The sequence below is a fragment of the Camelus ferus genome, chromosome 7 (genome assembly GCF_009834535.1).
Source record: "Camelus ferus isolate YT-003-E chromosome 7, BCGSAC_Cfer_1.0, whole genome shotgun sequence".
Lineage (NCBI taxonomy): Eukaryota > Metazoa > Chordata > Mammalia > Artiodactyla > Camelidae > Camelus > Camelus ferus.
In genome coordinates, this window is record NC_045702.1 from 36,368,474 (window position 1) to 36,380,582 (window position 12,109).

Consider the following 12,109-nt stretch of genomic DNA (forward strand, 5'->3'; position numbering starts at 1 on the left):
TTGCTGCCACCAATGACATTCTGGTTTTGGCCAGGGGTGGCTTTGAAGCATCAACCACAAAGAAGTGATCGTGAGAATTTCACTTTTTCGTCCCAACAACCCTTTATCTTCACAGCATAGTGGGAGGGTCCAGTGGCCACTTGGACGACATGTACTTTCTCTGTAACCATTAATACCACTCATCCCCGTACCTACGGGGAGGGAGTGGAGCCCTCGTAGCTACCCCAAGCCTGTCTTCCTGGTGATGGAAATTTCCATTATTGACAGGATAACAGCAGGCTAATGGCACAGATGAATTGTAAATTTTGACAGCCCCGACAGGTAAATATTGGCTTTGCACAAACAGGTTTCTATAAATAACCTGTCTGCTATAGAAACTCCACAGATGGCAGCAGGGCTGCCCAAGCGTTGATTCTCCCAGGGTGTTCGGTGCAGAAAAGCACAGCTGTCAGCTTTGCTGTTCTCGCTGAGAGCTCATGCTGCCTCTGCTGTGCCTGCGGCCTGTCCCCGTCCCATCCTCCTTTGGCAGGCGGAGGCGGGGACAGGTGGAGATCAGTCATCTCAATAACCTGCCTCCAGTGCCTTTCCTTCCAGGATTCCAAAGGGGTTTCTTAAAAATGTCACTTCTTCAGGTCTGGCAGTCAGAGTGGGGATTTGTCTGATAAGAGGATTTGTCGGCCCCTTTCTAATTTAACTTGGTCCCATTGAAAACAAAATCAGGTGGAATGAGACGCATAGTCACTCTGGATTCTGTGCTATGTGGCTACAATTGCTAAAACTAATGCTTTCAAGGGAAGATGCTGGGCTGTCACATGTGGGCCCGCCATAGATGCTGACCTGAAAGACAATGTGAGAGATAGGGGACCACTAATATCGGCAAGTCCCTTTGCTGCAGAACTTTGCCCAGCAGCCATCTCACCCCATCCAAGAGTCAATGGGAAAGTAGTGAGCAATGCAGACCCATTCTTATTTCTCAAATGTTGAGCTAAGAGCCCACAGCTGGAATAATGCTGATCGAAGGGGTGGCGTTCTAACTGACCGTTCTAGGGATGTCCGAGCGCTTCGTGCTACAGTAAACGCTCCATCACTGTGGCTGAGCTCTGGTTTGGGGTATGCCTCTGCTTCCCTCACTCCCTAATGTTTATTTTCTGCTGCTGCTTGTTTCTGTGGGCTCTTGGATTTAGTGCGTTCTACAGTAAGCCCCTTCAAACCCTTCCGGAAGTAGACAAAGGTATAAATCATATAAGGTGAGTCAAAGGGTTAGAAGGTGCCTAAGATAGCAATAGTGATCAGAAAATTATTATATTTTCCCCTTCTACAAAGTTTTTGAGAACACAAATGATAATAACAGACACTGTGCAATTAAACATTTCAAAATAGAAAATTAGGAGGGAAAATGTCATGGAGAACTGCAGTAGGAAATGACACGTGGATGATGAAGTGATGACGATGTCCCGCCCGAAGCAGAGTCGTCTGTGTTTTTTCCCTTCGGCCTTATCCCGAGGGAGGAGAGCAAAGCTGGCAGGAGTCAGCCGTCAGCGCGAAGTGGTGCACGTATGTTTGCGGTGCTCTGTGTTCCCAGACTGAATTCAGGACTTCTTCTTCCTCTCCCGGGCAACGAATCACCATTAGTACAGGCTCCTTTGCGTTTCTGGTGGGGTTACTCCTAGTTGTTCTTCCACATTCAGAAGGAAGGAGTGTCAGTTTCTGAGGGTTTGGGGCTTTGGGCTTTTGTTCCCAGGTCTTCCTTCCATGCATAAAGGCCTATGTTTCCAATAAGGGCTTTGAACACTTCACAGGCCAGGCTTGTCTGGTTCCTTCTGCTTCCCAAGCATTCTGTACGGTGTCCGGCAGCCAGCAGACAGCAGACCAGTGTTTGTGGGGTGGAGCCAACTCAGTGAGCTTTGATTATCAGGGAATCTAATTTCCGTATTGGGGAAGAGACAGGAAAAATTCTTCCTGGGAAACATTACAGCTTGGTAGTCAATAGTATAGCTGAGGAAGATGCTCAGCATAGAAAATAATGAGTCATCTTCCACCAAGCCTGTGAGAAGGAGAGAACAGAGTATACAGGCGGCCCCGGCAGTACAGTGGAAAGTGTACGAGTTTTGTCATCAGACAGACTTCCTTTTGAATTGTGCACTCCTTACGTGAATTGGAGGACTCTGGGCAAGTTTTGAGTCTCTCTGAATCTCAGCTTCTTCATTTTTAAAACATAGATGAAAAATCCAATTCTCAGAATTGTGATATCCCAGAGGCAGTGTAATGTCACCATCACAAGCAGGAACTCCAGAGTCATATTGCTCGGTTCACCTCCCTGCTCTACCATTTACTAGCTGAGTGATTTGGAGCAAATTCCCTAACTTTTTGTGCCTAGACGTCCTCATGTTTAAAATGGGGAGAGTTGCTGTGACGAATAAATAATGAATGTACGTAAAGTGCTTTAGGACAGCATGGTATGTAAGTGTTCAGTGAGTGCCTGTGACACTATCAGGTGGTGCTGAGAAAAGATGTCCTGGGGTTCTTGCTCCCTCCACCCCACGTTCTCCCTCTCCCCAGGCTTTTCTGGACAACTTCTCGATCATTTTATTAATTGTGAAAGCAGCCACATTACTGTCATCTTCGTAAAGCATTGCAAAGCTATCATCTACAAATGGCCTCACCTAGAGGGGACCTGTGCCAATTTCCATGCAAACCCAGGAAGGAAGCCTTTGGGGCTCCAGGAGAGAGGGGGTGGTTATGCAGAGCTGGAGTTAAAGTTGTGTTTCCTTTTTGTTGTTTTGAGGATATGTTTTTTAATTGGGAAAAAAAGTGCCAAGTGTTCCAAAAAACCAAAGTAATACACGTTTATCTAGTAAGGGGTGAGTGTACTACTTATAGGCAAATATAATACACTTCACTTATTCAAAATGTTGATATATGCTCCAATCATTCATTCATTGATTTGTTAAAAGTCTCTTAGGCAGTGATTGTACACTGGGTCCTATGCTAGGTGGTGGGCTTAGAAATGGAAGCAGGACTGTCTTTGCCCCAGACTCCAGTCAAACTGGCGATGTCAATTAATGAAATTTGATGACACAAACTGTTGGAAGAAGATTTGTTCATGAATGATCCAGAATACCAACAGGGAGGCTCTAGACAGGAGAAGGTGATTAACCCTGTGTTAGGACTAGTGTCGTACCTCAGCCAAGGCAGAGCACAAGAGAGGATGTGGGAAAAGGAAGGTGGAATTGACAGAAACGCCAGGACCAAACTGAGGAAGTGATCACGAATGTATACATGAGAAGGACTTCGGTGAACTTGTATCGTTCTCCTTTGCATGTTCATCATCCTCTAACCATGTGGTCCAAGGCGTTCCCCATGTACAAATGAGGAAACCAGAGCTCAAAGAGAACAAGGGTATAGCAGCTCCCAGGGAGCACCTCTGAGGTGGGAATCCAGGTTCCACAGGTGCTGAGGTCCCTGTCGCAGTGTGCTGTTCTGCTGTGCCAGCCTGCTGCTGCCTGATCTGAAGGTAGCTTGTCATGGCAATTGATTGCTGCTGCAGGAGGACTGTGGAAGCTCTCAGTGGCACGTTGTAACAACCACCTTTTTTCTTCTAGCTCTTTGGGCATCTTCTCCCCTCCTTCCTGGGAGCATCTTGTCAGTTAATATGGCTCTTGAGCTTCCTGTACTGTGTGTTCCTCTTCTCAGCAAATGTTCATCATACTTGTAGATTTTTCTCACAGAGCCTAAAAATGTCCTGGCTGGGGCCATAAGTCTCCTAATTAGCATGCAATGTCATATATGATCTCATGTTATGATTCCTTCAAGCTAAGACACAGTGAACCCACCATCGAAGTAAGCACTTCCTTTAAGAGGACTAAATCTTGCCATTTATTCATGGTATAAATCTACGGTGTTCATGTAACTAAGACAATCCATTGCCTACAGCAAAAATGATGTTCTCTCTGGAGCGTTCCTGAAATTCCCATCCCACATTGTAAGCTTCCTCAGATGGTGATGGCACCAACCTGTCTCCTGGGTCCAAGAACATGCCACTTTTGAGCCTTAGCACAATTCAAGGACCATCACTTTTAATTACTTCTTGTTTCCGGTTCAAGGGCTGTTGACCAATGCTTTTGGCAAAATCATTTTGTTTCTTCCAGACGTAGCTGAGGGGTCTTAGAAGTAACATGCAGCTGCACCTCATGGTAGAACAGGAAAGATGTTCTCGACGTGGCAGAGGAAGGGACTACTTAGTGAGTCAGGGTTGGGTGTGGCTCAGTGACCCTGCTATTCTTTGGTCAGTGTCCACCAGGTTATGAACCAGGGTGTGGGATCTGGCCTAACAGGGGAGTGCTTTGGACTGTCGTATCTTTAAAAAAAAAATGTATCTCTCAATATCTATTGACGAGATGATGACTGTATAGTCTATTGGATTTATGTAAATTACAGATGACTATTTACCTCTGCCCCTAAAACCTGTGCACCCTAGAATCACCCAGCATTAAACTAAGGTGATGCTGGCTTTCTAGCACTATTGTGAATCCAAGGCAGCTGGGGTGGAGTGACCAAGAAGGCTTAGGAAACAGAATTCAAGTCCTTCCAACCCCCCAGCTGTGCAGTCTTGGACACGTTGGTTTACCTTTCTGAGCTTTAGTTTGCTCACCTGTGAAAAGAAGAGGTCCACCTCACAGGGTATTGTGAGAGGCTGTGTAAGGGTGCTTTATAGAGTGAATACAGTGACTTCCAAATGGAGAAGACGAGTTAAAGCCTTAGGAAGTGCGTGTTTGATTTGATTGTCTTCCCTGGGAGTGGTCACAAGGACATTATGCCAGAAGCCATAGGCTTTCCTTCCAGATTGCCTGAATGGTTTGACAGGCTATTCTAATGACCCTTTGGCATTGCCATGCCAATTGCCCAAGGCAACAATTTCCAAGATGAACTGGAAAATCAGTAGACATTATGCTAGGAAATTAAAAAAAAGTCTTACATGACCAAATATGTTTGTGATATCCCAGGTTTAGTAAGTTGAATAGATTTAACTTGTACATGCTAATTATATAGTGAACCTCCAGGAAGGGGATATTAAAAAATGAAGTTTCTCAAAACTTTACAGCACAGAATTCTTTCCTTCTCTCCGACTTCCTTTCCCCCACCACACCTAGCATATCATGGAATTAGTGTAACCCAGAGCATATTCTGGGAAATGCTGATGCAAGGAATTCTAAAGGGATTACTGTTAGATTTTTACACCTATGCTAGTAGAAAGACATGGTGTCATAGATAATGCCAAGTATCAAACACTATATAAAGTGCAAGTACATGATTTCTGAATATACCGTAGGGTAGCAAGTGAAGCTGATTGAAGCAGTAGGTTTTTGGTTTTTTTTTTCCTACATGGTCTCTGTTTTGCTGATGTTTCAGAAATCAACTTTTTTTTTTTCTAGAAGCAATATGGATAAGAGTAATGGAATTTATTCCATGAATATATTATATAATTGGAAACTAAGTTGGAATTTAGTTTACACTGGTTAGGGGTATTTCATAAACCATGTAGCTGAAGGCTGGTGCCACCTCCTTCTCTGAATTCCCCAGCTAGAAGTTGTCTTTTCTTTCCCCCAACCTCTTATCACACTTTACCTGTGCCTCCCTTATGCATTTGTAATTTTGCACCTCGCTCAAGAGCTGATCGTGTGCATGGCTTATCTCCCCTGCCGATGAATGAGTTCGTCTTGTGGAGCACTTCTTAGATCCCCACAACGCCTACAGAGAACACTCATGTGCTAGACACGCAGATGATGGACTTGGTGGGAGTGTCTCATATTTCCCTAAGGTTATTCATTTACTGGTATTACTGTTATTAGTATTCAGTTGTTATTAATTAGCTAATATTTGTTAAACAACTACTCTGGGCTAAGCACGTGGCATTGATTATTTCACTTAATATTCACAACAAAACTCTGAGGTTGATACCTTTTCCCCTCAGTTTACAAATAAAGGGACTGAGGCTTTACGAAACGCTAAATACCTTGCCCAGTATCAGAACCAGTATTCCAAACTATAGGTGCCTCTGGCCCGTTCTGTGCTTCCGATCACTAAGCATCACCCTCTGAGGGGCCAACAAATAAGCCAACACAGTTCAGGAGAGAAGCCTCTGTAGTACCTTTGCGGTTCCTCGGTCTCTCTAAGTCCCTTTGTACAGATAACCACCCTCATAAATGAAAGGCTTAGAGGCCACCAGCCAGTTGCTTTCTCTCCTGCAGTCTGAGTGTGGAAGGCTCTCCGTGGCCCGCTCTATCTGAGGTTGCTTTCACCAGGGTTGCCCTGCTGTGACTGAAAGCCCTTGTTAAGTTTGGGTTAATTGCCAGTATAGGCAGTGTTCTCCTTTAGAAAGTACCTCCAGAGAGAGCAGCCTCAGAACTGGGAAATGCTTGTCTATTTGCTCCCCACGTGCCCAGCTGCTAATGGGGTTAGGAAGATGCCAACAACATATGCCATTCCAGATTCTTCTCATTTACCAAGTCTTGATGATTTTCACACCCAGTGATTTTTCAGCCTTTTGCTACCTATGGAGTCAAGAAGTCAGACCAACCAGTATTTACCGAGCATGTGCCACGTGTAAGGATAGGGTGATCCCATGAACTCATTCACACTCATTTTGATTCTTCTCCCTGGCTTGCTTTTGCTAAGGGGGTACAGTATGGTGAAGAATAGAACAGGAGATTGGAGTTCTTGCTCTAGATCAGATACCACTCCTTGTGTGCCGTGGGCCAGCCACTTGGCCGCTGTGTCTCTCTGTCTCCTCAGCTAAAATGAAAGCAGGAGGATGGCCTGCAGCACTCCCTGCTCGGTCCTTCTTGGCCCGGCTTTCTCGTAGTGGGCGCCGTGGCCCAGGGAAAGAGTTCATCTACAATCTCAATGGGGCTGGAAACCCTTGTACACACGTGGAACAGGCTAGAACCACAGCAGTACTGCTTATATGTGTTATTTCCCACGTCATCTCTGAGAATGTTCAGAAGACACAGTTCTTGGTGAGCGAATGGTATCAAACCAGAAATCCAAGCTGGAGTGGGATTTACACTCTGGAGACTTTCACTTTCAAGAAGTGAAACACAGAGAACCTGTAGGTAGAGCTGTTTTGAGGGTGCTGGCCCTCACCTGACTGGGTTAGGTCTTGGAGCAGGTCTCAGACTTTTGTCTCTGGTAAGCGGTCAAGTCTTTGACCTAGATATGATATGGCCAGCAAATCAACAAAGTCATTCCTAAGACTCATGCCTAATGTATAATTATATCCGAAAGAAGGTGATTCATGGGTCATTTTCCATTTTTTAATAGCGTTAAAAGATTATGCAAGTAAACACATGGTCCTTTTAAAAAAAAAAATGAACAATGTCTGGGATGTTTTAAATCAATAGAATTTTTTTAAAATTAACAAAGCAGACAAATATTCCCTCCCTCATGGAGCTTACTCTCTAGGTGGCCACTGATGACAACTAAGGTAAAAAAAAAACCCAGCATTTGCCCATCCAAGAACATAGCATCCAAAATGAAGCAACTGCAGTAAGGGCCCTCTTACCCCATGCAGCCGGAGCTGGCAGGTGTTTAGTTAATAAAGAAGACCATGAAAATGGTTATCATTAATCTGTACCTTAAATATTTTACTTTAACTTAAACACATAAATGCATACTTATTCACCATTTTTTTTTTAATGTGAGACCAAAACATTTCTTAGGTTTGCTGACTAGTTTTTAATGACCATTCTTAGATAAACCGTGCCTAAAAGGCAATTATTTGCAATTTCCAGTTTCAGTCTTCTTAAAGTGGAATGAGTTCCTTGGACACTTAGGAGGCAATCCAGGTACAAAACATTCCAGCCTTTTGTGGTTGACCCACCCACACCTGGTTCGACAGCAGGTTTGATTTTGTTTTAGCAACTTTTTCTCTAGTCTTCCAAAATACGCAACTTAGAACATTTTTTTTCACACCCACATTTCATCAGTGTATATAAGATGCGACCAAATTGCATAATTATGCTAACAAGTATAAGCAGGAACAAGTTTGGAAACACATCCCGAACTCTCATATCACAACTGGTGGAAGCAGAAGCACAGGGCATAGCAGCAGTTAGATAGTTAGCTTGGAGTATCCGCTTGGGCATCAGTCACTGTATTTACAGAAAGGATGGGGTATATTTCTTAATCTGGAAAGTCAGTTACACAGAAGTCATTTAAGAGAACTCCTCCTGTACTTCTGAATGTGGCCCTCAGCACTCATTATTTGCAACTGCTAGAACAGTGTTTCTCAGCCGGAGAGCTGTGGAACCCTGATGGCTTTACTGGGGCACTCAGGGGTCATTAGAAAGAGTTGACAGCAGATCTGAATCCCCCCAGCTTCCTTCAACTGTAGGAGCTGCACTTTTATCTGTTTTATCCATCCAATGGCTGCATTTAATTTCACTTAAAAAAGAAAAAGAGAGAATGATTGTATCTTAAATAAGGGCTACTGGGATGCTTTTAGATAGGAAATTTTAGACTTTTAGCAGCCTAGCATAGACAGAGGACACCTGATGACATTTTGAAGTTTTTAAGAAGAGAAATGATTTAAAATGTCTGCTTTCCACCTGATGTTTTTCCCATTAAATGTTTCTGAAGAGGCACTGTGTTCATTTCCTAGAACTACCATAACAAAGCACCACAAACCAGGTGGCTTAGAACAGTGGAAATGTATTGTCTCACAGCTCTGGGCACTAGCGGTCCAAAATCAAGGTGTCAGTAGGCCCACGCTCCTTCTGAAACCTGTAGGGGAATTTCCCCTTTCCTCTTACTAGCTTCTGGTGGTTTGCTAGCAGTCCTTGGAGTTCCTAGGCTTACAGCTGCATAATTCTCTTTTTCTGTTTTTAAAGTCTTTTTTCAACTTTTTTTTGAGGGGGTGAGTAATTAGGTTTCTTTCTTTCTTTTTAGAGAAGGTACTGGGGATTGAACCCAGGACCTTGTGCATGGTAAGTGTTCACTCTACCACTTGAGCTATCTCCTTCCCCCCAGCTGCATAATTCTAATCTCTGCCTTTCTCATCGTAAGACGTTCTCCCTGTGTGTGTCACACTGCCGTCTTTTCATTAAAAAAAAGTTATACTGGATTAGGGGCCCACCCTACTGCAGTGTGACCTCATCTTACCTAATTACATCTGCAGTGACCCTATTTCCAAGGAAGGTCATATTCTGAGGCATTGACATCCGGACTTTGACCTGTATTTGGGGAGAACACAATTTAACCCATAACAGGCACTATGGATTTTCAGGATATAGTTTTTCTGCTTACCCTCCGCACCCTCAGAGACACCAGATGTCTCTAACTTTCTCTTGCAGCAGCTGCCACCAGTTCCTTTGCTGGAGTGGATGAGCTCTTGTTGTGCTTTTTGGAGTAGTTACATAGTCTCAGCTTCTTGGAAACTCGATCTCCACACCCTTGACTGTGCACCTTCTAATAAGAGCACAAGAACGTCAGAATGTGATGCGCTTCTGTGAGGGAATAAGGCTGCTTGGGCACTGAGTGTCAAGGGAGAATTCTTGGAGTGCTTGTGCTGGGAAGCTGGGTTCGCCACCTGAATAGGCAGCCTCAGTAGAACTACTGGATTGCTGGCTTTCCCTTTGTGCTTTAATGTGCTCTGAGCAAGATAGTAGGCAGGCTGGCTCACCATGTAAGGAGATCAGAGAGAGAGAGAGAGGGAGAGAGAGAGAGGAGAAAGGTACTTCCTCCAAGTTTGCAGTTAGGCCAGTTGGATATTGGGTACATTTTTAGAAGAGACAAACAATACCTTCATAACCTCTCAGGAGAAATTTGCAGTGATGGAGTCTGCGGTGTGTTCATCATGGTTGAGCAGTAACAGGAGATGTCCAAGATGGAAGACCTGAAACTTCCCTGTGTGCCCGGCATCTCACTCAAGTGATGAGAGGTGAGGAATGAGTTTCCTCACGCTCAGACCTTGGAGACAGCCGGGGTCTTTGTCTCTAAGCCTTAGTTGAACTACCTCTACGAGTCCCCTTTAGCATTTCTCTGGCTGTCGGCAATTTTAGGTTTTTTCTAGTGACACCAGTGGAGCATTGCAAAATCCAAAAGTTTTCCAAGGACGTTTCCTCTTATGAGCATCTGTATTGTCAAGGAGAAAAAAATTGTTTTGCCCATTATTAACCTTCATGCTAATTGTTTCTTTTTTCATCTCCTAATCATCAAAAGCACATGTTTTCATTTCCATTTCAATCATTTCAATTACTTGCATCCAAGGCAGAAATAATCCCAATGTTATTAACTTTCATAATGCCCCAAAGTAAGCGGCTCTTAGCCTTACCTAGCCATACCTGAAGGTTCTCTTTTCCCCTGAAAGGCACTCCCACCAGGTTTGCTTCCCCAGGTGTGTTCAGGGAGAGAGCAACAGTGTGAATGCTGTAAAGCTGGTGTCCTTCCCTACCTGCAGAGTTTCAAAAGCAAAGGCAGATGTTGTCCACTCCTCAGACCACTCTAGCTCCTGGGCCAATTAGGAAAGTATTTCATCAGCCTCGATCACTGTCTTGGTTGGAGGAAGGGTTGAATTAAATGTGCACGTAATAAGGTTGGTTTGTAGGATGCCAGGAAAGTGACTTACCTTCTGAGTTGTCCCCAGGTCTCCGCATTCCTGCCCCTTGTCATGTCAGCCCAGTTTCTACAAGACCTTGTTGTCTCTTCCTGGTGCTACACATTTCCTCCAAGAGTGAGACCCACCCTCAACCCAGCTCCCTTGGCTTCACTCCCATAGGACTCTCTCCAGCCCCTGTACCCACCCAAAGCTCCTGGGATCCTACCAGGAGAGCTAGATCAGCAAATTTCAAACATTTCCACAGCCAAAACTCCTTGAAAGGAAGGAGGGAAGGAAGGGAGGGAGGGAGGAAGGAAGGAAAGAAAAGGAAAGGAAGGGAAGGGAAGGAAGGAAGGAAAAAGGAAAGGAAAGGAAAAAAGGAAAGGAACTTAAGCCAGTCATTCCGTCAAGGAATGCCTTTGCCTTTCTTTCCATCCCTTCGATCCTCCCTCTCCTCTCCTCTCTTTCCTCCTCCGCTCTATATTCCTCCTCTCCCCCCTCTCCTAAGGGGAAACTCTTAAAAGCAGAGCTGTTCTCACTTAAATGGCAGGGGGCAACTTGCCATCCTGCCCCTTGGTCCTCTGAGGTGAATCCCTCCACCTCTTTTGAACACAATGTTAAAATGACAGACCTGAAACCATGAGACCTCTGGTCTGCCTGGGACTCTCACCTTCCCTGCATTCTGCTCTCCAGCCCCCTACCTTCTTTGCCTAGTAGTTGGAGACCCCCAAACTCCCCAAGTCTTTCACGTGTCTGGAAGGTTTCCATGGAATTGCCCTTCTTCTCACAGAGATGGAGCCCTTGAACGCATGAGAGTGTTACCCTCATCCTAGTGCCCTGTTTCTGGAGCTCTCTCCTCCCAAGGGCTCGTGTTAATCATACACCTGTCACTGTAGCTCACCTGAGCACACAGAGTATTTCACAGAGAGCTTTTAAGGTGTGTGTGGATAGACAAGCTTGGGTCACTTTTGTTCAAACAATTGTGGTTCCACCATTAACTTCTTACCTTGGGGGATTGGTGGGAGATACAATTAATTCATCTTCTCACACTCAAGTTCCAAGAGAAGAGCGTAGACTTAGAGCCCTCCCTGTTCTTCAACTAAAAAGTGACCTGGTCTTCCTGGAAGAAAGTAACTAGTCATTCCTATCAGGGGTGTCTTGGACCAAATGGATTAGTGTCCTTAAAACTATCATAGTTGCACTCTGCTCCTATAAAATTTTAGGTATAGGCAGTCTGTGACATTGTGAGCAGGCATATCTGAGCAAGCTTGGAATATAGTCATTCCTAGCCTGCAGCCTGGACTTCTGAAGTCTTCTCCAAGTAGGGTGAGGGGCATAAAAGGTAATTTCCACCCCTATATGCTTTTTGAGACCAAGGTTGACTAAGCCAAATGGGCATCTCAGTGCACCTCTATCACTGTAGTGCCTCTCTGGGTTGCTGTAGAGAACAAGGCAGACCTCATTGTTCTTGCCTTTTCTGGGTCAATCCAAACAGAATCCCTGAGCCTTGGCTGC

General features: G+C 44.7%; 1 protein-coding gene and 1 long non-coding RNA gene across 12 annotated transcripts in view; one reads left to right on the plus strand and one right to left on the minus strand.

The window, feature by feature from the left end:
- ELMO1 (engulfment and cell motility 1) overlaps nucleotides 1–12,109 on the plus strand; it is a 491,925-nt gene that overhangs the window by 401,039 nt on the left and 78,777 nt on the right. The window lies entirely within an intron of this gene.
- LOC116664886 overlaps nucleotides 8,390–12,109 on the minus strand; it is a 54,037-nt gene continuing 50,317 nt past the window's right edge. Inside the window, exon 3 of the long non-coding RNA XR_004321389.1 lies at nucleotides 8,390–10,131. This is a non-coding gene — a long non-coding RNA (uncharacterized LOC116664886). The remainder of the gene's footprint in view (nucleotides 10,132–12,109) is intronic.